At 42.5% G+C, this 26,213-nt stretch overlaps 1 protein-coding gene across 2 annotated transcripts in view; it reads right to left on the bottom strand.

The window, feature by feature from the left end:
- LOC126106703 (eukaryotic translation initiation factor 5) overlaps window positions 1-26,213 on the bottom strand; it is a 108,152-nt gene that overhangs the window by 61,544 nt on the left and 20,395 nt on the right. The gene's annotated exons all lie outside the window — the stretch shown is intronic.

A 26,213-nucleotide genomic window follows, 5' to 3' on the forward strand; every position in this document is an offset into this window, starting at 1 on the left:
AGCAAATATTAGTCACTCCCGGCCTATTCTGTGTGTGTGGTGAGAGGAAACTAACTATCCGTGCGGGTCCCGAACAATCAGATTGCCTGACACAAACTAAAATCAATCAGTCAGGCTCTGGCTACGTCACTCCCCCCGAAATATCCTTCCTGCAAGATATGCAGAAGCACTACCGTTAAGTTTAGAAGGCGCTGGCGCTGTGAGGGCGTGTCGTTGGTCGTTCTTTCAAGTTTCCTCCAACTAACAGGTCCCCAGCGGCAGGATGGACTTTTGGAAACAACTTATACATACGGTGATGCAGGCTAAGTTCGCAGTTATCACAACCTGCACTCTGCCTCATTCACTCTTGTGGGCCCTCGTTTGCGAGTAATCGAGGAAAAAGTATTTTGGAATTTCGCGTGATGCACTAGAACTTTCGATTAGTAATGTTATTCTGACAACTGCCGTAGCTGGACGGTTATGCGGAGTTCAAACACTGAAGTTTGTTGGTTCGAATCTACTTAGGTGCATCGAAACTATTCTATAATAGTATCAACAAAAAATTGTTATTTATATTCAAGTAACTTGTTTAAATGACATTTTCATTTCTATTGCTTTGATACGTCATTTTAATCAGCGTGTAAACTGTTTCCATGGCTCATTTTTTCTTCCTATTTTTGTTTTTCCACTTGTAATCTTTGTGCATGTGACTTATTACTGTTATGTATTGATATATCACATTTCTCCGCTTTTATGATTTTATATTCTTGCCCATGTTATTGCATTCATTCATTCATTCATTCATTCATTCACTGTTTTTATTGCTCATTTTTCGGGGATTTCGTTTTACTTATAATTCCTTCTCACACCTTCACCTGCGGTATTTTGTGCACAGTGCAACAAGAATTTATGTTTTAAATGTTTATGTCCATTGTCACTCAAATATCTACGTAACGAAAATAACTTTTCTGGCACCACTGGACTGTCAATATAAACAGATTAGTTCGTATTTTGTTCTAAGCGATAAATAGACTTTTTTTAGATGTTTGGCTCTTATGACAAAAATAATGAAATTCACGTGGGAAAAGAGTGATAGGAAAAGATATGAAAACGAACAGTCAATACTCTTATTAACATGACGTGAGACCTACTGGCAGCCACGGGAGAGCCAGCCATGAAACTCTTCCATCTGCTGTGCAAGATATGAGAGAGGCGAAATACCGCCACATTTCAAGAAGAATGTAATAATTCCAATCCCAAAGGGACTGCCGATAGGTGTACATATTACCCAACTATCAGTTTACTAAGTCCTGGTTACCTAATACTAACTACTACTTTACAGAAGAACGGAAAAACTGGAAAAAGCCGATTTCGGTGAAGATCAGTTTGGATTCCACAGAAATACAGGTACACGCGAGAAAGTTGATTTGAATACTTTTTGAAATTCTGAAGGTAGCAAGAGTAAAATACACAGAGCGAAAAGTTATTTACAACTTGTACAGAAACCAGACGGCACTTACAAACCAGAGAATATGTGACAATGAATTAGATTCAGGACGATGAAATAAACCTCTGAGGTTTACCGACGGCATTTTAATTTTGTAAGAAAGCAAAGAACTCTGAAGAGCAGTCGAACGGAATGGGCAGTGTCCAAGACTGGGTATAAGAGGGACATGAAAGCAGTCTAATTAATCAGGCGATGCTCAGAGAATCAGATTAGGAAACGACACACTTAAAATGGTAGATGAGTTGTGTTTAGGTAGCAAAATAACTGATGATAACCGAAGTAGAGGGGCTATAAAATTGAGACTGCCAATGGCAAGAAAAGCGTTTCTAAAGAAAAGAGATTTGTTAAAATCGAATAGAGACATAAGTGTGAGGAAGTCTTTTCTTAATGTATTTGTATGGAGGGTAGCAATCTATGGAAGTGAAACATGGACGATAAACAGTTCAGACGAGAAGATAAACTTTTGAAACATGGTAGTACAGAAGAATACTGAAGGTTAGGTCACATAATGTGGTGTTATTGAATAGAATAAGGGAGAAATTTGTGGCTCAATATGACTAAAACAAGGAATCGGCCGATAGGACACATTCCGAGACAGCATGGAATCACCAATTTAATACGGGGGGGGGGGGGGTTAAATCGTAGAGGGAGACCAAGAGACGAATACAGTATGCAGATACAGAAGAATACCGGGTGCAGTAGTTATTCAGAATGAAGGTACTTGCACAGAATAGAGTAACATCGAGAGCTGCATCAAACCAGTCTTCAGATTGAAGACCATAATAACAAAGACAGTTTCTACAACTGTTTGGTTCCTCTTTAGTACTATCGCGATCTAACCATCTAATATTCAGCATCATTCTTTAGCAACATATTTCAAAATCTATATTGTTGTTGTCTGAACCATAGTCACGAAACTTGTTTTTAAAGGAGGGGTTACATTATTGGCTACAATTCCCATAATATATTCTCCAACTGTGTTACATTAGAAAATGACTTAGTTCGTTAAAACCGGTAATGTAACCCTTTTTTGAAGAAAAATTTTATTTGTCATGACTATGACTTAACTATTACAGTGTCAAACGTTTAACATATATTTAGTCACATTCGTTACGAATGTTATGTCTGAATATAGATTTACTGTCTAACTTGGATTTTCATGTAAGGCAACATTGCAGAAAGTAGTCTTCATATTGAACGTTGAAGAAAACTTTTTCGGAAGCGCTTTTGTTGTTACTTCCGATCTGCATTTTACATCGTTTGTACTTCGACCATGGCCAATTATTTTGTTGCCCAAACAGCGAACTCCATTACTTCAGTGTCTCATTTTGTAATCTAACTCCCTCAACGTTGCCTAGTTTTGGTTACTTTTTCATATTCCCCTTGTAATATCTTTTCAATATATTATCCATGTCAAGTGAGAGTTGACATGGTTTCATGTCGGCGGTAAATTAATTTTTTTCCTCCATGAACTCAATTCCCTTTTCGAAGTTCTCCTCTGTCTCCTTTACTACCTTATCAATGTACCAAAGGCAAACTACAACCTTGTCTCATTCCTTCCTGAACACTGCTATTTTATGTCCTTCCATTCTTATAACTGCAGTCTGGCTTCTGTACACGTTGTAGATAACCATCCGGTGTCCTGCAGTTTATTCCTTCTATCTTCAGTATTTTGGAAGATTGTATTCCACCCCACTTTCCCAAAACCTCTCACTAAATGTAATAATTGCGTAAATTTAGATTTTCCTTCTTTTGGCCAATTCTCCAAGTAAAGGTCTTAATTGTCGGCATGGCCTTGCGCGATCGTACAATCCTCCAGAACCGAAACTATCGCTCCAGCATGCTGCAGAAAATTCTTGTTATTTACAACCGTGGCTTATTAAACTAATGATTCGGTAATACACAGAGTCGACTGGGGTGATTTGAGTATAAATGAACATTTTTTCATAACAGTTAATCTGATCTTCCTATAATCAAAATTAATATATAGTCATATATTCTACGTTTCACATGTGGCTGTAATATGGTGTAAATAATGTGTTTGACACAGTGATAGTGCCATTTTGAAATATTTTTCTTAAAAATGGAATGAAGACATACAATTTTAGTTGAAGAGGCAGTGTTGAGAAACCATCTGGGATGCAGTAACCAAACATAATTCTAGTGAACTTAGTAATATCACTAATAGTTTGTTAGTTATTTACAGTTTATAAATGCGGGGTAATTTCGGTATGATTGCACGCTAGGATGGACAATGAAACTTTATTTTCGTTTCCTGATCATGCCACATGTATATATTAAGAAAACGACATCTACATATAACAAGTGATCTTGAGAAAGATAGGAAGTCAATGTCTTCTTCTTCTTCTTCTTCTTCTTCGTGGTCAATCCAAGGATTGGTTTGCAACAGCTACAAGGCCGCTTGTCTCCATTCTGTGAGTCTTTCAGCTTTTCTCTTCATTTCTTTACAGGTGTTACATCCCACATCTTTCACGATTTGATCCATGTACCTCAGCCGTGGTCTTCCTCTTGGACTTTTCCCTCGACATATCCCTGTATGATTGTGTTCAGTTCTTTATGTCTTAATAGATGGCCTGTAAATTGCATTGTTCTTTTAACAATGCAACTCCAGAAGCTCTTCTCACCTGCTCTTTCCAGAACTACTTGCTAAAAAATTCAAAATTCCATACGAAGTACTAAGATTTTCTTTGCTAGACCTAGTGACGGAAGTGATGAAACCAAAGAAAGAAAAATGCCTTAGGTTGAACTACAAAAATTAACCCAAATTCAGGAATAATAATAGTTTGTGTTCTAGAAAAAATTTTAAGGATCTGGAATCCTGAGCTAAAAAATGACAAAATTGAACCAGTAACTCTGGGAAGGAAAACAAATGGAATTAATGTAAACTGCTTAGCTTTTGCTCATTATTTTCAGAAACTTCTTTTGACTAATGGCGAAGTGAAGAAGCAGCACACTCCCCAGTACAGCCAGACTACTACTTTACTCCACCTATACTTGCTTCATGCAGCCAGAAAGACTGGATGTGATGAAATTTGAAGGGAGGCTCCTCCTAAAAGTGGAAGTAGAATGACGTTCATTACAGTTTCAGTAGAACAACTTCAAATATTTCTGGAAAATTGTGAAAAAATATGAAAATATAGGCACTCGATATTGCCAATTCGATATCGATATAACGGTGGAACCATCTTTTGGAAAAATGTCGATATATATTTTATCAAGAGCTCTAGTTGTTATTCCAGATTGACGAGCAATATGCAGATATTGGTACAACGAGTGCGTGTTGTAAGCTACTTCCTTTCTTGATCAACTGCATTTCCTGAGGATTCTTCCAATCTATCTCAGTCTGGCATCCGCTTCACTGGCGATAATTTTATGTGGACGTTGCATTTCAAATCGCTCTGGACGTATACTCTTAGATATTTAACGCCGACACCTTCACATTGTAACAGCTGCTTGCTCTAGCGTTTCTGCCGCTGACCGAGGAGGGCAGTTACGAGAACAGAGCGATAACGCCACCTTATCACTGTCCGTGACGTGCGCCCGTCCTCTGCGACCATACAGAACGCTGCTCTTCACGTTTCTCAACCTCCTACGACTCTAACCACTGCTAACTGGAGTAGCAAAGTCTACTGGCCAATGGAATGTTGCTGAAGACTTCATAAGCGGCCCCCTCAACCTGTTCGTATGCTAAACAGAATCTGTCTAACATTTCTACTTGGCTCAGAACATATCTTCACATCTTTCACTGGTTGGCAACAATGACGTTACCTGCACGGCTCCCGCTTTGTATTTATTACACCCGACATTATGGCTTGCCCTTCAGTGGTGTTCTGGTTACAAGTTCTACCAGAGAACAACATTTGTCTACAATCTCCGTATCGAGGTTGACGAATATCAAGCCTATACTCCCATTAAAATTACTTGATAGTTGACACTTTAGTAGGCATCGGAGCTGGTACCCATCACTCAACGTCACCCCCGAAGCGTTCGCCGTCGCCTAACTGCCGTAACAACTGGTCAGTTCTTGATGCGTTTGGATCCCAAATCATGGGACACACACACACACACACACACACACACACACACACACACACACTGTTGTCATAAGCACAAAGATCCGTTTACATCTGATAAGCTTCACACGACATTGTGTCAAGCCGAATTTAAGGCTACAATTTATCGTTGCAACAGGGTCACCATACTCATAAATATTACAGTAACTTATGCAAGATTGCGGCGTAGCGCAAGGTTAGCTTATTAACCCGACATGTAAAAGGTCGTAGGTTCGTATCTGAAACATAGCGAGTTTTTTTAGTTATAAGTATAACAGAGCTTGATAGTTACTTTTATTCAATTAATTGGTTTAAGTTCTTTTTTATTTCTAGTTCTTTCCTGCGTCATTTTCAACATAGTATTTTTCCTCTCATCGTTCCTTTTTCGTTTGGAATCTGCTCGTGTCGCCTATAAACCAAACGAGGACTGCTCAACGATTGATAACGTGGCAGCTCGTGTGGCCCATGTGAGGAAAGTTTCAGATAGCTAATGACGGCGAGAAATTCTAGTTTGCTCGTAAAGATTAGATTTAACCGCTGTGAACACAGCAGTAGTGATTATAGTTCTGCTGCATATTGTTGACCGCCGTTTTCTCGAATACATTACACTTCACGAAGTTATGGTTGGCTTAGGACATCAGTTTAAACTCGGGGCTACAATACGTGTCATCTGCCGTAGTTCAATCACTGGTCGACAAAGCATCCCATTTCCGCCATACCTCGAGACGGCCGCTTCCAACACTGCACAGCGTTACATGTAAGCGACATGTACTAGGTGAATCGCCGTGTGTGCGTGTCGCCTATGACCGAACATAAGCTGGCAGTGTATGTGGAAATATTGTAGAAGTAACGGACTTCAACTATCAAGTTTTTTATCAATTATAGAGCAGCTTGCTCACTGCATTCTTTTTTGTATGAAAACCTAGCGAGAGTACTATTTGTTGGCAATTCGCCACATTTTACCGAAGCTTAGAAATAGTTTTCTGAACTGGCGCAACGAAATGCTGGAAATACGACAGAGAAAATGCAAGAACTGTGCAGCAAGCAAGTGTTTGGATGTTCTGAATGGAAACCAGCAGTGGTTCGTCCGCGGAGTCCTTCCAAGGCAGTCACCACTTTTTTCTCCTGTTACAGTGAATGTTTCACGAATATTGCTCTAGAGGATAAAATAACATTTAGTACTGTGTGGTGAATGTCCAATTTTTGGCACAGTTTATAGACGAAATCAAGAAAACAACCGAAAACGTCGCATCATTCTTCTTCGTGAGAATACGGACGGCCACACGGCAGGCCGAACTGAATGAACACTCAACGGAGAACACACAACCAACGCCTCCCTGCCCACATTCATCTTATTTGTCGCCATTGGGTATTTTTTCGATAAAAAAGAGTGTGTAGCGATTTCATCACCTCCAGGCCAAATTGAATCCTTCGAAAACCATGGACATCACAGTGTAATAGGCGTTTTTCAGAACTGGTTCCGAAAAAATTGAGGGCGAATAATTTCAGAAAAAGCGATTTTTACGCCTCACTGTAGTGTGTTTCCGCGGTCGACCACTATAAGAGGGCTGCGACCAGGCGGCGCCACACGTTGCTGTCCCCTCCTGTTGTCGATGCAGCAACACTGGACGCTACTGCACCTAAGATTGAAGGGATCTACACTAGATCATAATGCTAACAGTACATAAAAGAACACACTAGAATACAGTTACCAAGGCCTCCGGAACGAAAAATGCTTACAACAGCATCTCACATTGTGATTAAACCGGTTTAGGTTATATAGGAGTCATCAGATCATGAACATCAACGCACAGGGCTGGGAGTCAAAGATTTTACAAGATCTGACAATGGACACGTGTTTAAATAGATGAAACTGCGACAAACTGTACTACTTCGTTTATTTAGGTATCTACGTTACTGGTGTTCCTCTAATGGTTCCACTAGCTGCCACCTCGCAAACATTCGGGAGGCTCTCCAGGAAACTAGTGGTCAAATTGCGGCCAGCATAAAGTTTTCTCAACGGTATTTAGTAATAATATGCGTCTACAAGAAACAATCTAATCCGAAAACAACTAACGTTAAGATCTTCCCAAAAATGCAGTTTCAGGGCTCAGTAACAAAAGCCATTCAAGGTATCACCAATTTAGTATTGCTGCATAAAACCAGTCTTCGGACTGGAGACGACACCGACAACAAATGCTTGCCGAGATATAAAGATGCGCTTAATTTTAATTGACGTCTGCGAATACGGCCGCGAGCTAAGTAAAGGTGATCTCGTGATAAAGGGGAATCTAGGGCGGCCTATGCGGGCTTAGAGGATGTGGTACGAATTTGGAACAGAAGTAACAGATTGAAGAACGAGCATTACAGAGACGAAGAACGAGCATTACAGAGACGATTGTCTTCAAATTCGGTATATATTTATAGCAAGAAATCTGAAATAAAGGCTATTGTAATAAAATTTAGCGAGTACAACAAAATTACTTTCTAGTCTTCAATAAAGATTTGTGGTTGCGTCTCCTGTAGCATAATGCATTTATAAGTCAGCACTATTATAGTTATTAATCATGCATTTATAAATAAGCACTACAACTTATTAATCATCCGCTCGCACACAACACCACAGTCAGACAGTGCCACAACTTTTGTATCGCTGTAGGTCGCAACAGTCTGAAAAAGAACGGTCGATACGAAGAATTCCGAATGGGTGCCGGCTTAAACGTCAGTACCTAGGGGTGTGTTCCACAATGCCAGTATTGCCTCTTGAGCAAACAGTGACGACCATTGTTCTAGCCCGTCTTCATTCTACGGCGGAAAGGCCATATGTTTACGGTCTTTGAACTGAATGTTTTTAACATAAAAATTACAACAGTTATCTTTCCGAGCAATTGATTTTGTGCAGTGTTTTCCCTGCAGTTCACAAAACTAAAAACTTAGCATCCTATGAATACAACATCGATGAGGAACAACTTCAGTCAGCAATATACTAACACGTAACAATCTTGGGGGGGGGGGGGGGGGGGGGAGATGATACGAGATGGCTCAGTCGTAGATAAGGCAGGTAGTTCGTTGACACGCTTTTAGGAAACACTAGAATAATGCTGTAATGTTGAGCTGTGTGGGATCTACATTAAAATAGTTCTAACGGGGGATGTTGAAGGGCGGCATAAACGGCTACTGGTTTATTTTACTTACGGGAGGGCGTCACCGAGATAATAGACAGGCGCCAAGTATCCTGCGAAAGTCTACTTGAAAAGTTTCAACAGCCAGCATTAAGTGATGCATCTAGCAATAAGCCACAACCTTCTACACATCGCTCCCGTAAAAGATTAAGAAAATTACAGTGCGCAGAAAGGCGTTTATGCAATCATTCCTCCCATGTTCCATACGTCAACGGAACTGGAAAAACCCTTGTAACTGGCAAAAAGTAACTACCCTATGCCATCTACTTCACCGGAAGTGAGTCTACCACGGAATCTCGTGACCAGAGTGTTGGCGAAAAACTTCCGGTTCCGCTTATCTGAATGCTCACTCCATACATTTTGTTACTGTCTACGGCCTTGAGGGTAATAAGGAATTTCATTTAATGAAACTTGTATGACGCGCTGAATCCATTGTGTACAGATCTGAGTGAGAGCACACCGTGACTAACAGAAGATATAAACTTTTTCCTTCAATTTTCTGAGCTCATTATTTCGTGTCACAAAGTTGTACTGCTGTTTCGACACCATGTAACAAACAGCAGCAGATGTCCTGCGTCTCAAACCTTGCGAACCGTCAACTCGGTCAGATTTTCCTTCACTTTTACAAGTTTTTCAGTCTGTTCAAGTAACATTCTACCAATGTAAGAAATGCGGGAATGTCTGTAAAGGGTAGCACTCAAGGAAGACTTACAAATCGTTGTCGACCTGATAGTTGAGACAAACCAGCGTCAGGGTCTCCACTACATCTGACACGATTCCTCTACTCAGTCGGTTCTTAAGGTCTGAACACGAAACCGACGAATTAGAAATAGGGCATCGAAATATTACGTGGCCGAAATTCTTCCAGCAGTGAAATACGGGTTTTGCAGAAAGAACTTTATAGACTCAAATGGCGGCTTTGACTTTAGGCAAATGACCTTTATGTGACCGTTCAGGCTGTAATGAAACGTCTGACTAACCCAACTCCTGTATTCTAAAATGTCAACTCATTTTTACACTGATCATTCGAATGCGTTCGTGGTTAACGGACGCATCATACGAAACTATGTCAAGTAACTCATATCCGCTCGGTGTCCCCTTTAAACAAATACTTTAATGCAACTAAATTGGATTTTAACTGCGATTCATAATGATCATAAACCTTAACTGATTACGCGAATGGTATACGCAAGCAACCTCCACAGCGGCCATGCTAAGTTAAGCACGTTGTCTTCTCAAATAGTGCGACAAAACTTTGATCACAGCGGACGAGTGTGAAGAATGGAATTACGTATGTTCATTCGTGCCGTTCACATCACGCAGGGCGAGTGAGTGCGAAAAAGCCGACCTCGCGATGGTGTTAAAACAACCTACAGCAGTGGGGCCACCGCTCGCGGCCGAACTACTCCCAGCCTGCCTATTACGGCTGCTACATCTTCCTATGTGTTCACTCGATAACCTCTTGCTCTTGTTTACCAAAGCCGTGGGCGCTGTTTGCTACGAAGTCACAGCACTGTAGATTTGCTTCATGTATGCGAGATTATACAGGCACACATCGGCAACACCTTACTTCTAAAGGCGGCTTCCGTCATGTTGCAGCCGTCTTAAGTATGAGTGCCTTCATGAAATGCCGCGAGGCTGGGAAAACGACACGACTAGGAAGAGGGAAGCAAGATTCGACAGAAACCTCTCACCGATGACGGGGAGATTACAAACGAGACGAGTCTAGATACGACGCGTATACGAATTCTCTTGTATTAAGAAAAAACACCAGTATCAGACGAGGCAATTCTATCACACCAACACTGCTCTCATGACCTGATTCTACTTTTGGTGCGTGTGCAGAGTATAAGAACAGAGCGAGCATGATGCACAGCGCACAGCGCCATCAAAACTTGTCCCGCGACTTAAACGTTTGTTTACATTTTGTGCTACGGCAAACTTAATATTACATGTATTGGAAGTGTTTTTACCGATTTCTTTATTAGTAATCTCAGTGGTGAGGAAATTACCTATTTCAGATGCAAATCACATACGTGAAAGGTAGAACAGTGACTTCACAGTGCAATATTTCTAGCTGTACGGCCATCATATTCAGCTACAAGAAGCTGCTCTTTGACGAGCTTAGAAGGCAGTAGTGGGAGGATGACGTAATATAGTTTGAGGTACCGGGTGACAAATGATTTATTCAGCAGGTGTATCGTGTGAAAGACCGCCTAAATTGTGCTGCTGCTCCGCGATTGCTGCTGTGTTCGGAGGTAGCGTGCCAAAATGACACTTTTGTTAATATTAGAAAAAATAAGCAGCGAATTTACTTGCATTTCATATAAAACCATCTCAATAGCGGGCTATCATTCCATTATTTCTAAAATGTTAATTGCAAGCAGAGTATTAAATGCAAAATGCAAAGGCAGAAGAATCAATTAGGAGATCTTCGGGTAGCGCCTGATTTGGATGGCGGGCAACACAGTACTTCTGAGCTGGTTCAACAGTCTGACAACAGCGATGTTGTCTGCCGCGGTCGGTATTGGTTAATATCAGCAATCTCTGGTTTTTGGACACGAAATTGAGAAAGTTTGACAGTACTTACTTACGCAAACACGCAGTTCACTATTTTGTTTATTCTCTGTGAAAGTGTGAAGAATGGAAATTAGTGATTCATAAATCGGACCATAATTGTGCAGTTTCTCGTATTCCGCCAATAAAAAGCGAGTAGCTCCTCGTTTAAACAAACGAATTCATACTTTATTTATACAAGTTGTTAGCTAACAGTTTATTACCTCGTCAAGAAAACTGATTCACGGCCTACGTGCTGTTTTCTGCGCAGGGGCGACAACTATGGAAGAATGCATATTTGTGAACATTATTCAGAACTTGGGAATTTCACTCAGTGCGGTGGAATCACCTAGGCACCATGCGCGTACTGCAATCTCAGTACAAGGTGTCTCAGAAGAAAGTTGATATTTGAAGAGCTCTATGCGCATGAGCTAGAAATCAGAATGGTGAGTACGTTAATCGCTTACCTGACCTTTTAGGAATTCAGCTGATGCAGAGGGCTTCTCGGCAAGGGATCGCGCGTTCTGTGTGCGAGAATTTTACACAAATGGCTATTCGGTGAATGTAGCACGGAGGAAATTTTGCACCGATCGTGTATTGCCTCATTTAAATTATTCTGGAAATGATCCCCTTATCGGAAAATGGATCGGAACGTTTTAGCAGAGCTGTTCTACATTGGCTAAAATCGAAATACGGGCGACCAACATCATCGTTACGATCCTAACCTCCCCATTCGTTGGCGAGCAAATTTTTTAAATGTGCGTTAATGACTGCATCGAATTCTGCAAAATGTTCTTAAACTGCACGCTTGCAAAATCCGAACTGGTGCAAGATTTAAAGCCTCAATATGACAAGACAGTACGTTAATGATAGTGACTGAGTGCTCTTCATTTAACCTCTGGTTTTCTGACGAGGCTCATTTTCACGTAAACGGTGACGTCAATAAGCAGAATTTCCGTTACCGGAGTGCAAAGAATCCTAAACAAATGAGCGAGAAACTCATTTGCCCAGAGGTTCTCTATGGGCTGCGATGTCGACTCGAAGTTATGTGGCGATGTTAAATGACTTTAGTGCCTAAATTCAAAACTCTTTATAACCAAAGAACATGGCTTCGAGATGGAGCCACTGCGCACCTCCAATGCGTCTATACTATGAGTTCATGAAGTTTTCCCTGGCAAATTTATCTCCAGAAGGATGACAAATTGGCCCCACTCAATGCAGATTTGAGTCTCATTGAGTTTTTCTAATGGGAATACACCAAATTGAGAGAGAGAGAGAGAGAGAGAGAGAGAGAGAGAGAGAGAGAGAGAGAGAGATTTCTCTGGAGCAACTGAAAGAAAATATCCGTAGCGAAGTGTCTAGATGCCGTACGTCATGCGACATTTTGTTCATCTGTTAAACGAGTGCCGTAGACGTGTTGGAAATCACTTTAATGACATTTTTAAGGAGTAAATTCCTAAACTGTACACTTCAATTACAAAGATTTAGTCGATAGACTTCAACCTCTTCGACACATCAAATATAAACTGAGACATTCTGTACAAATGGGATGAGTGACGTGACGTGTGTGTTAACACGAGGTGGTATGAGGTGAGGGAAGGGATTGGTGTCCGTGTAGTGACGCGTCACCCAGTCGTGGAGGCTGCCACGCCTGGTTGGTAATTGTCACCGTTATTCTCCCTTTCCATTGCGAACACAGCAGCTCTAAGGTGTCACTGCGTCCTTTGCTAGGAAAGGTTATGCCCTCCTCCACAATTGAGTCACCGTTACGTAATTTAGCCATACTGATCTTTGCACACAGTTACATACATATTTTAAAATAAGCTACCACCACCACCACCACCACCACCACCACCACCACCAAACCACCACCACCAATAAGCGGAGAATGTGTTCACCTACCTATACCACGTGTTGTCCGTAAGTTTGAAGCATCGCTACGTAAAATAATAAATGTTTTCAGGTCATGTGTTCTGTCTTGGTACATTTTCGAATAGCACGTCACCAGATTAGTCTACACAAGGTTCTTCGTTTACTACATTTGAAAAGTAAGGAAGCTGGGTTTGTGAAATTATACGGCAATATTACACCATCACGTGATGGTTTAATGTTTTCGTTGGTTCGGCAGCTGTATCAGTCCAGTCAACTTAGCATCGTAACCGCACGGACTAAACTTTGATTAGAACAGCTTTGTGAGTGACGTTGCAGAGTGTCGAGACGTGCTCTTTCTGCTGTCTATTTTGCAGGTATCTGCAGAGCCTTCTCAAGCATGGCTGGCGGCATGCCGACAACGCTGCTCCCCTACCACTGCAATCGGTTATAGTGCTGTGTGTATCAGTACGACCCTGAGACCAAGGAGCAAAACCTGGAGTCATCACCGCCGAAAAAGGCCAAGGTGCCGTCACAGTTTGATGTGGACAGATTACGTCTCTTAAACCGTCGGCACACGGACCGTGCTATGGAACGTCAACGCTGAGCGTGCCGAGTTCAACGTCTACTGAACTCGGAAACGATGCGACTTGTGCCTAAGTCTGCCTCAACGTGCTATACGCGATGGCAAAGCGCTCCAGCGACAGTTGTCGGCTCTGCGACAAATTCTTACTTTATCAGTCTTCCTATTCAGCAGCAGAATGTTTGCAACATGTGAAATACAACACTTAAATGAAGAAAGCGCAAAATATCTTACTGTAAGTATTGCGAGCTGTCTTTTAGATTAAGCCAATGGAAGAAAAAACCTCACTCCTCAGAAAGAGCTCACTTATTTACATAACATCGAATGTTATACAATATACTTTTAGTGCACTAATAATAAAGTATCACAACTTACTAGATAACACGAAAGCTAATAATTTTTCGATCTATAGGGGCGCGAAACAACACACAATTATTACCTTCCCATTTCACGACTACTAATTGCACTATAACGACAATGAGTGCTGAACGAACATACTTTGCATTTTACCGCACATCGCAGATATGTCACGGACTTTTAACAAATGGAATTAATAACATTGCAGTTACTATGGATGCTCAGTGTGCCATTGCCTTGAAACGGCAATTTCATACACAGAAGTTACAATAATTTTTAACCACCAATACAACGTTTCCTGTCATTTTAATACAACAAATCATACAATTAACGGCGGGTTTTCGAGAGATCAATCTGCTGATACTTAGACACGAGATATATACATATGGGCTTCAACTGAAAGCAAATATGGCGTCCCTCCACCTCATTGGTCAATGTTCCAACGCACGTTCAGAATATCTGTCACGCTAGATTTGCTCTGCACGTTCGGAAAGACTCCCAACGCGCCTTTTCCACGCTATGACGTCAGAAAGTCTGCACGTTCAACGCTGGAATGCACAGTACGTGTGCCGACTGATTAAGAAGCATAGGAACGCATTAGCGAAACAGCGACGAGATGGAGCGGATCCGTAAACCGCTTTTTCTCCTGGCATGGCAGCCGGTAACTCCTTTGATGAAGAACCACTGCGTGGCACCCATTTCCAGAGTGATGGCGAGCTGATTTTGGGGTAGATTTTTCCGAACAGCAAAAATTGTGACTAATATCAAAAGTCTCAGTCATCCATAGCTGTGAAAAATGTCTGTTTCTAGTGTGAGTATGTAGAGGAAGACTAGCCTCGACACCAAATTTGATCGTCTCAACTCTTTCTTCGAGGTGATAATCAGAATTCAACGACTTCCCCTACACTTACTAAGGCGTAATTTGTCGAGGTTCTCCTTTGTAAATTCTGCTCTATCCATATGAAGTCCGATGTAGAAAGTTAGAGAGGAACTACAGAAATACGTATTTAAGTTCCATAAACCGTACGAGACATTTGATTTGGAATGAGCCATTGGAATAAACCTTGTGGAGTTAGCCCTTTAGATCTTTAATGTACGGACTTCAGACATGGAGGCATTAAGTACCTGTAAACTGCCACGTGGGAAAGAAATATTTATCGTTGAATTGGCAACCATTTCAGAAATGCTGAAATCACAATGTAAGCGACATGGCGAGAAATGTGTGCCACGCAGGGACGACCGCTACCCGCGAGCACGCAGTCTTACCGTTGCGCTGTCACAGCACCACTCAAACTGTCACAGCCTTCCACTTAGGATTTGAGGGCAGTACAATCACGGGTTCTCCCAGAGGGTGAGAGAGTAGTACTACTGGAGGATGGCGTCTTATCAACGATATACACCAACTGACCGCGTTACATTCATTCAGTCGCCTACGCACCAACTTGCACCGTCTTGAAAATCGGTTCTGCCGCCCAGTGGCCCTTTTGTCCCTGACTAGCGTTAGCAAATTATTAGGTGCCAACACCAATGACAAGAAATGTGCGTCAGGTCTGGAGACTATTACATAGCTAGAGCCCTGCGTAGATAAGAGACTTATGCGGATATCGAAGCACTTTAATTCGTGTGATAGCACGCCTGAATTTTTTACTGCTACAATCTGATTTGTTGGTAATTAAACTTTGGACTCTTACATTGTTGCAGATGTCTGCAGTCCTCGACACACAGCGTAACCATTCTGAAGAGAATTAACAGACCATTGATAGAAGCATTTTGATTTTCACATCATGGTGTTCAAATTTGGTATCTTTGTGGTTACGCAGTTTGGATGATCAGCCAATGATTCGGTTTGCTCCAGGCCAAGTGCGCCATAAATTGTTTCTGAAGTTACTGTTGTCATTGCTGAGAAAGCTGGACAAAATGTGCAATATTCAAATAGTACACGGGTTGTCACAACACCGGTCGACCGGTCGAAAAGTGCTGCGATAATTATCTGCGAAATGGTATCTGTAAATTTCACATTACTCACGAACTTTTGCCGTGTGATGCAGACATTCGAGTAGACGTCGCTCTTACGTTTCTTGCAACGGTTTAGACGGGCTTGTGACGTTCGAATATTTTGTGGAGTGGTGACGCACACTTTACATCCACAGGTGCAGTGTATTTGGGAATCGTCACCGTCACCGTCAACGAACGTTTATGAAGTTCCCCTGCACAGTGAACGCCTCACTGAATTTTCAACTGCTACAGTTTGCTCTCGACTTCGAAGATTTGCTGGGAACTAAACGTTGGACACACACACACACACACACACACACACACACACACACACTGTTGGGGATATCTGCAATCCTCTACACATAGTGTAACCATGCAGTTCAAGTTCATGATCGGTCCATTTTTTTTTGGGGGGGGGGGGGAGGGGAGGAGACCATTACATCAATGACCAAGGACGTCCACGTTGCCGAGATCGGCTTCGCCAATTATGTGCGCCATGCTCTACGGGAGCCAACTGTTTTGGAGATCCACCTCTCACTGCTCGTGAGTTAACTGGTACTCCTCAACACATTTGGTGGAAACTTAATCATTCGCCGATCTATTCAAACCGCGTAACTACCAAGAACAAATTTTAACCACTCGTGTGGAAAATGTGTCTTTCAATGGTTTATTCGTTATTTCTCTTCCCCATGTCCTTACAAATGTTTCATTGTCCTACGATCGCTCGTTTATCATGGGTCATGCGGTGCCCCCTCTAATTAGGACCACCTCGTACACCTCGTGCCTTCGTGGCACCAGCCTGTAAACTCCAACGCGCAAACAGCACCGCCAGTCGCAGTCCGTACAAGCAGGGGCATGAGCATTAACCTCACGCAACAAACGACCGCCATCAGAAAATGGAGGCAACGGCCACGGGGTGGGAGACTTGGCTGCATTCCACCGTGCCGTGCCGTCTCGCCGGCAGTGCGGAGAAACTGCTGCGAGCAGGCGCAGGCAGTGTCCGGGCCGCATTCCTCCCGGTCTGGAAGCCAAGGCCACGTCACATTTGCTTCCACACTGCTTAACGACACGCTTATCGGCTTCTTGTAAGAATGTGACCAAAGAGTTTAGCCTAAGGTCCCTTCTCACAAGCAATATTCTTGGAGCAATGGTCCGTTCGACACAGACTTTGAAGGCTTTTAGGAAATGACGGCATACAACGGTGTTTTGAAACTGAAAGGATGGGGAGAGGCTGGCGTGGAAGGTTGGGGGCGGGCATCTTAAGTCATGCTTTAATAGCTAAATCTGTAGAGTACTTTAACATTTAATTTCAAACTAGCGCACACTGCCGCAGAGCCAAATATTTCTTGCTAGACAGTGACTGCTTAACACGTTATATAAGGAAGGATAAATGACAGGCATGGGAGCGTGTATGTCCACAGGCACGTCCATGATAGGGATGGGGAAACCGACTGATTAAAACAGATACCGGTATTTTAGTTCTGAATAACCGGTATTTTTCGGTATTTATATGACCTGTTACAACAGGTTTTAGCAATTAACCCGATGAAAAATTTTAATTAGCCATAGAGCAGGGTTAATTTTTTCCTTTTTACATAAACCTTGTTTTGAAAAAGAGTAATTTCTTTGTAAAATCTACATTGCTTTGAAATCTTGCGTTTTTTTATAATATCGGGCGTTTTTAGAGAAAACGGGAAAGCGATCAATGCTATTTTAATAACAATGCCGACAGAAACGAACACTGGGCTTAGAAAGGACAAGATGGTCTGATCCTAGACTGAAAGTGATAGTGTCTAATAAACCGTTACAGATGTATATTGCATAATCCAGTTATTAACATTATCAATTTATTAGTAGTTTACAATAAAAAATAAATTACCAGATTTACCTTTTACATGGAGTGACAACCACCAAACATCTTGGAACGCAATTTCTCTTATTTACTCTGGCGTTAATACAGGTCCAGTATCTTCAAACTGAGTCAAAATTTTTCACTCTTTGTTCGATATATACGTTTACAGGAGATAATAGAAACAACTTAAAATTGGTTACTTCACAAACCTGTTATTGTGAGAAATTTTAACAACCAGGTTAAACTGGCATGGAGAGAACCTATATAACAGAAGATAGTTTGTTTCAGCAGTAAACGCCATCCCTAGTCCATGCCCATTATTCACATTTGAAAATAAAAATAAAGTAGTATCAGCTGGAAAGTGCTACATGTGGCTGGCTTACCATTAACAAAAACATGGAATATGCCCGCCAATGTGAGCACAAGTAAATGCTCGCGAACAGTCCACACGTTAAAGTAAGAGGAGAATGGGGCCGACAACGGCAGATTAACAGGGAACACCTCAGCATTCGCATGGGAAACTAGGATCACAGAAAGGTCGCAAAATGTATTACTGCTCAATACGTATGTGCGGTCGTCCAAATGATTTTCACAGTTCTCACAGAAATTTTTCTTCGTTTATGTACTGCAGCGACCCCATTTCCCAATTTCTGTTCTATAGCACTTGCACTCACTCAAAAGCAGACTGAAAACATTAAAATTTGTTGCTATATATGTTCGCAGTACAGGTTACAAAAGACTAGTTTACGCCGTGAAAAAATTACGGGAAGATACTACAAGGTTTGAAATGCGTTGTGCCGTAATAAACATGTGACCGCTGCACACAATACGGTGGCAGTCACCGAACTCAACATTCGAATCACGGGGAAAATGGGCACGCAAGAAATAGGGAACTATTTCTCTGACTTCACGGCACATTTACGGTCATCGCAAAAAAGTGGACATAAAACAGTTATCTGTGCGCCTGTACAACACTAATACATCCAAGCGCCACGTGACTATAGCTAATTACGTAACTGTACCATGACATTGACTTCTTGTCGAGCACTAGGACGGTGATTTGTGTAATGCCAGCTGCGATATGGGCCTCAACGTTGCAACACTTATCAGCCGCTATCTATTTTAATATCTAGTCACGTTAATTAAATCGCTTGCCGGATAAGATAACAGCGTCGGCAACCATGTCCAATTTATAATACAGAACATGACCGTTTTACTTCACCTTTCTTACGCTGTTAAAATCTAACGCGATTAATCGGTGTATTTAGGACAACTAAACCTTCGCTTTCCACCACTCATAACTTCACTACTATGCGATACTGTATGACAAACTTTTAAGCTGTCAAGTAAGGTTCGGATCCGCTCAATGCTGATATTTTACAGCACGTAAGTGAGCCACAACCGCGATGCTCTATTTCTATGTTCCAGAGCTAGTGAAAGAGACGTAGCAACATTTCTTTCATAAACCCCAGGCATGTAGCAACAAGTATGACCTATTACTTAACAGCGATGAACATTGTAGCAAAAGCGTAGCTGTCAGATTCAGAGATTATCAAAGAGGAGCGAAGTTTTCAACCACTATCAACGTTGATACCACATCGCCTACACACGTCACATAACCGTGTGCGGCAACGAACACCGGTCCGCTAATCTGACCTCGCCAGGTGGTGTATTTGTTTTAACAGAAGTAGCGGCTTTCGAATTCTGAACTAGTCGCGCGATTCAGCACTGGCGTGGCCGTAGCGTCCGGTTTAAACCTTACAGACAAAGTGCACGGATGCTCAACGTCAGTCTGAAGCATTTTCTTCAGAAACACCTCCAGATGCCCTACCTACCTCTACAGTACCTCTAGCGCCGGTCTTCACGACTCACGTCGCACGAAGCATCCATGTCAGAAATTTCCTCGCTCACGCAAGCGTGAAGGAGAAATTCTGTGAGTGAGTTCTGGACAGCATCCTTTGAAGACGACTGAATTCCAAAAGGTGAACGGAGAAGTTCCTGGCGTCGTTCAGTTACGCCTTTGCACAACTAAAAAAAGAAATCAAGTGAAACTTCCATTTTCTTTGCAACACTTTGTCTAAAGGTTGACGATAGTCTGTTCCAAGTGTGGTATTCACAATAAACGTTATGAATGGAATGTGTCCGTAGAATGAAACATTGCGGAGGCGACCGCAGACACGAAGGTACTCCGCATGTAACGCGAACTAAAGACTACTTTGAAATGAACAGTTTTTGAAAAAGCCAAGTGGTGCCGTATAATACTATCCTGTAGTGAACGAAAACGTGCAAATGCAGAAGAACCTCGCAAATGCGTCTCCTGCGAGACCGGGAGCATGATCGGAACGCAAAACAGGTGGGATTATCAGAGCAATACTTTTCTTAACCATATCACCATACAAGCAGCGCAACCTAAATTTTCAACTGGAAGTACTGTCTGAAACACTGTTTCATGTCACAGCAGCTACAACACGAAATAAAAACGTCGACACACTGAAGAATCTTAAAAGTCTACTGTACAGTAATGCCTGTACTGTAAAATAAGTCTGTATCGTACAGTACGAAGTTGTCAATGTGGGCGAAAATTTAACAATATGTATTTTATTACAGTACTGCATTGACACACAACCGACTCATTTTCTGCAGCTAGATTTCTCGTGGGCAGCATTTTGTAGTTCAAGTCTGACTCGTGAATGTCATACAAATGTTCGGGGAACAGGTTTTAAGCTCTAAGTTTTCAGATTTCGGAACAAATTCATTGGCAGCTGTTTCGCCAGCAAACAACTCGCTGGAATTACATTTCGCATGCCATTTCTTCCACCGCCATTGCCAGCTTCCACTCTATATAAACTTCTCATTTTCACTGTCGCCATCTAATTTTTCCTACAAAATTAGTGCCTTTTATTACTGGTCCCGATGACAATTCTTTTCCATCTCTCCTGATAAAACCATCCTCACAAACCAGTGTGTTTCACTTTTAGGGTTCTGGCATAGTTTCACTTCTTTGTTGTCACCAATCGTCATCGTGTGACTTTCAAGTTTTCCTAACTTTTCTCCAGTCTTTAGGAGTTGTTACGCCAACCCTTACCTCATAGTGTTTTGAAGAGACTCAGCTTTGTCTAAGTTACAAATACTTTCTCCGTTGAAGACAGCTTCAAGTGTTTACGTTTAGTGATACCATAATTTAATTTTACACACTTTAATATGTAAGAACAGCCACTAACGTATAAAACGTGTGTGCACAACAAATTATTTCATACTAAAACTGATCGAACTACCGCACCTATCATCGGTCAAACTGCCTACTGATCCGTACCGCATATGATGAGTCACTGACAAATCCAAACATCGGAAATGGGATGGTCTGACTAAGGCTGCGTTCACAGTGGTACAGACAACGGTTGCCAGATGCCTTCGCCTGACGTCGGCCGACTGTTGTCAGAATGCGCCCTATCTCCGTCACTTTTTGGTGGCGTCAACGTTAGGTTAGACTAGAACCTATTCTATGTGTGAACTATGTTAGGTTTTAATCTCCAAGGGGCGATGGATACCAGAACTCCTCTGTGCTTTGAGTGCTACAACGCAGCTTTTGCCACTAAAAAGATGCTGAATGCATGTGAATGAGCTTTATCTTGGAAAGAAAATGGCGACAAATGTATACTTTCCGTCAGTTAATAGAATTACCAGATAAGTTTTGCAAATATACGGGGTAGAGGGAGAAACGTTCCGTTACATAATCGGGATGATTCGTAGAGACGCTGCAATACTCAAACACACTTTCGTTGAATATTTGCAGTTGTGCAGACATATTGAACCTTAAATGACTTGTTTCAGGATACATGTCAAAGACAAAATTGAGAATAAGATACTCTTAACACTTTTCGCACTGAAGAATGGAAAAAATATGCAACACATTTTCAAGCAATCTAACAGATTTACCAGCCAGTTGACAAAAACGCCAGTAAGCAGTAACAATTTACACGCAGCTAATGCCCACCAAGCACAACCCAAAGAAGATTCAATGCAGTAACTAAGATACACTATCCCTCATTTCAAGAAATTATTTTTTGAGGTTATAATTTATGCCTAATATTTTTGTTAAAGATTTTGCCTGCTTGTTTTTTCCAATAAACCTGCGATTTAAGTCCATAGATTCCGAACTATATCCCGATTGTTATATTTTTCATACTTCGGATACCACCACTCCTCTAAACTTAACAGTGAGACAGTCGCTGTTTTCATGTTTTGTGGGCCAATATCACCGAAGAAAAAACACTAGAATTTCACCTGTTGTCCGAAGTCTGTATATTTGGTCGATGAGACTGGGTGCAGTGTGACTGCGCGGGTAGTGGCGCACTAATTTGAACAGATCAGCCATCTCTGGCCGATGTCGGTCGTCGGCGGAATTCAGCGATATCAGTGCCAACTGTGACCGCAGTGTAAGCGGTGACTGATCATCCCAGATGGGATTAGTGAGGCTCTACTGTGTGTTACCTTGCCGATTTCTAAGTCGCCAAGTTGTCAGTTATTCTTACGCCAAAAGCATCTACTCGAGCCACTACAGAGCAGCAGTATTTAAAATGCATAGCGACATGTTACGGGCGCTACACGGGCGGCCCTCGCAGTGTCTGCTGCAGGCGAGGCGCCCCCTATAAATAGACGGCCTTCGCTGCCGCCGCCTGCATGGCCACGGAGGCGCGGCGCCCCGGTCAAAAGCACGCCGCCGCCGCCGCTGCACCGTCTGCTCCGGAGGCCTTTCTCTAACACAAGCACAACTCCTTTGGAACTACCAGCCTTTTCAAATTACACAATCCACAACATGATTCTCATTTCTTACGCTGTGCGATAAGCACACAGGGCAGATAGCCCTTAAAACGGACACATGGGTCGCTTCGAAGCGCCGTACGAGGTGTACAAATGGTAACAGGCGGCCACGTCAGCCTTATAGCGCTGATGTACGTCCAGAGAATGGTGTGTCCACTCGGGTAAAAGAGGTCATGCGATACGTCCTAATATCGCATCAAACCACCTTTTGCCCTGCGTAGTGAAGTAAAGCCGTCAGCACACGGACCGTGCATACCGACGTTGACCGTGCCCAGTTTCTGACGTCATAGCGTGGAACAACACGTTGGAAAATCTTCCCGAACGCGCTGAACAATACCTGGCACGTCAGGAAATCAGAACATGCGATTGATCGTTGACCAAGGAGATGACAATGTCACGTGCACGCCATCTCCCTTCTATGCAGAGTTGTGAGGCGCCATATTGGCTTTCAGTTGCTGCCCGTATGTATATAAGCCATTCCTGAGCACCACCAAACTGAGGAGCAACCGAAAACCCGCCGTTAATTTCAAGATTCGTTGTTATAAAATGACGAGTAACGTCATATTCGTGGTAAAAGAATTTATTGTAACTTGCGTATTATGAGAGTATACCCATTTGGAGGTGACGGCACGTTAAGGATCTATTAAAAACGCATTGTTCTTGGTACAATGTTATTAAATTTCAATTAGTAATATAGTTACGATTAACGCTTACAGGACATGTTAAGAAGCTAGATAAGGACATATTTGAACTGTCGTCGCTCTGCCGCAATAAGTTTAGTCACATTTTCACAACCGTATTTATGATCGGATAGTGGTAAGCGTCCCGCTACTTCCAAACAATTTTTTTCTAACCTTCGCATTTTAATACGTTCCATTACATTCTTACTAGTGTAATAGAAGTACATACTATCATATTCGATGTTACGTAAATCGAAGTGCGCTCCTTCTGAGGAGTACGTTCGATTGGCTTAATCTACAGAACACGTTCCATTGCTTTCAGTACGGTATTTTGCCTTTTTCTTTTAGGTTTCGTAATTCACGTCGTAAAGATTCTGCTACTGAGTAGGAACAGTGATCATGTAAGAATTGCATTGCAGTTTTAGTAAAAAGTGGGAATGATGAAAATTATTTCATCTTACATGGGGAACTAGACTTATCGCACTATTTGTAATGAAACATATAAGCCAATGTATAATTTGTTTTGAGCGGACATGGTACTTTTTGCCTTATAAAATGTTCACTGATATTTAAGTTTATGTACACAACAGACAAAACCTGACTAGCATACGGACAAGGGAGGAAAGTACGTTTTAACAGCGCTAATACAGAAAATGTACGCCCGTCAATTCCGTAAACAGTGTGACGCGCGAGCCAGATACAGCAGACAACTGCCGCTGGAGCGTGTTGCAATCGCGTATACCACGTTGGGACCTACGTACTGTAGGCACAAGTCGCATCGTTTCTGAGCGTTCTGCAGCACGTTGCGTTCGACAGCACGGTCCGTGTGCTGACGGCTTAATTCTTCGTGACGTGCACTCGATAAGTCGTTGAAACTTTTTTCGTAACAAGCAGAAAGTCTGCGACAGCCAGCACTTTACTGGTAACCAGCACGATCGAGCTGTTGCGGCGCGAGGAAATTTGCGAATGCCTGCGCAAGCACCAGCAGTTCCCAGCTATGCCGGGCCGGTGCAAGCAACAGTCTGGCTGAGAAGCTATGCCGCTGCAGTCGGAGCCAAGTAGGGCCAACGCTAAATATACTGCCCGGTCGCACTGCAGCCCTGGCGCTCTGCCCATCCCACTGCCCCCTCCTTAGCACACACCCACCGTTTATCTAAGCACGAATTTTTTGCAGTTTCGCAAATGCGGCATCAAACTTGCATATCCTGCTTAAAATATCGTCACGATATTTGTTTGTAGGCGCTCTAGAACTGTCCTCATCGCGGTCACAGAATCGTCATCCACGTGTGCTTAGGTTTGGAATTTACCTAGCGCTCAGCTCATCTAGATTACGCAGGATATTGCCAGCCTACGCGTAGGGATGCCCTCCCTTAATAGAAGCATCTATACTTTGCCGTACGCAAATGTCACGCGACCGATGCTCAGCCTGCTTAGATTTCTCTCCGTGCCAAGCACACTGCCTCATTTGTTGCTGTTAACCTCTTCCTCCCCACAAGCCAGCTGCCGCAGCCATCCCTCCGCTCGCCTCCGTGAGCACTTTCGTCTCCTTGACTCACATTACAATGAGACTCACTTCACACGAAGAGGGAAACAGTGTGTCTGCTACGTCATTCATAAAAACAACCCGTTCTAAAAAATTTTCGAACACTGTTCCAATAAAAACAGCGATCTATTATTACAACTTATTTAATAAACAGAGTTTCCATAGGTAAGAGATGATCAGATCTACATTACTCGATTACAGTACGAATCGATGACGTGGAGCATGTCCGCCTGTGCGGGCCTCGAGAACACTGCTGCGCTAACCACATGGCTCGTGTCACGTCCGGCCCGAGCCAAAAATGGTATTTTTCCTAAACTCTTAGCCATATGGAACTCACTTCTGGCCACTACTGTAAATTTGGACGAAATCTCTGATAGGGCGCAGTACCCTTGTGAACAAACAGTAAAGGAAGCAAAAGAGAATTGGGAAAATGAGTTAATTTCAATTCTTCTCCTTGAACTTAGTTTCCCCTGAGATAATCCTTTCAGGAGCTAAGCTGTGCCGTTCTTCCGAGGTTAAAAGCTTTTTTAACTTATTTAATATACACGGTCGAATATCATCGCGACAGAGGAGACGACCGTCAGTCGGCCATACGGCCGATGCAGAGCCCTCAAAGGACGATTGCGAGAGGGCTGCACGGACGACCTCCACAAACTTAGTCTCCTTTATCGCCCATTGTTTGGCGGAGTCAGAGTATGCCAGTCCGTATTGCAAATCTTTATTACTTGATGGCGTACACTGATTCAGGGCCTCATCCTGGAATACCAATCTTAAGAGGCAGCTTGCTCGTAGCCAATTTGGCCAGCCTGCCAGAGTTCATTTCTCGGGAAAAAGACCACTGAGCATCCACATTGCTTGGGGACAAAATCCCAGATAGTCAGGATAAAGGGGTGGCCACAAAACGGCTCAAGAAGAGGCTACAGATGAGAAAGGACTCACTGGTGCAGGAACGCATTTGCTCTAAAGCACGAGGGATGGCTACCGTCTCTGTAGTGAAAACACTACAGCCATCTGGCAAAGAGCAGAGTTCACTACGTCCCGCTTGAACGTAAGCGAAGCCAGTGTGACAGCAACGATCGAACCATGAGTATGGACTACTTCTGAACCCCGAAACACGCAGAGAATGGAAAAGAATTGGTGGCACAGGGCCTCATGTGGAACTGAGTCTTTTGCACCTTGTGGCAAGTCAACACAGAGCTGTTTGCACCATGGAGAT

Source organism: Schistocerca cancellata, chromosome 10 (genome assembly GCF_023864275.1).
Source record: "Schistocerca cancellata isolate TAMUIC-IGC-003103 chromosome 10, iqSchCanc2.1, whole genome shotgun sequence".
NCBI lineage: Eukaryota > Metazoa > Arthropoda > Insecta > Orthoptera > Acrididae > Schistocerca > Schistocerca cancellata.